At 42.5% G+C, this 315-nt stretch overlaps 1 protein-coding gene across 1 annotated transcript in view; it reads left to right on the forward strand.

The window, feature by feature from the left end:
- The window catches only part of LOC122073826, a 20,767-nt gene that overhangs the window by 16,196 nt on the left and 4,256 nt on the right, over positions 1-315 (forward strand). The window lies entirely within an intron of this gene.

A 315-nucleotide genomic window follows, 5' to 3' on the forward strand; every position in this document is an offset into this window, starting at 1 on the left:
GGGGGGGGGGGGGGTGGGAAAGAGCCAAAACAAACAAAATGAAGGCTCTTGTGGGCTGTCCATTCTCTATCCTGGACTTTAGACAAGGGCCAAGGGCATTGAATTTGGCAGAAAAATTCCAAAAGGCTGAAAAACTGAGAAGCCACAGAAGAAATGGAGATCAGAGAAGGTAATCCCTACAACGGAAAGGGAGAGGATCAGAGGACTGGTATGGGGACAAGGAAAAGAGATCCATTAATAACCAACCTTTGAAAAAAACACACTAAAGTATTCACGCTTTTAGCCTGCAATAATATTTCCTTTTTGTTTTTTTTT

This window comes from Macadamia integrifolia, chromosome 3 (assembly GCF_013358625.1).
Source record: "Macadamia integrifolia cultivar HAES 741 chromosome 3, SCU_Mint_v3, whole genome shotgun sequence".
In the NCBI taxonomy this organism is placed as follows: Eukaryota; Viridiplantae; Streptophyta; class Magnoliopsida; order Proteales; family Proteaceae; genus Macadamia; species Macadamia integrifolia.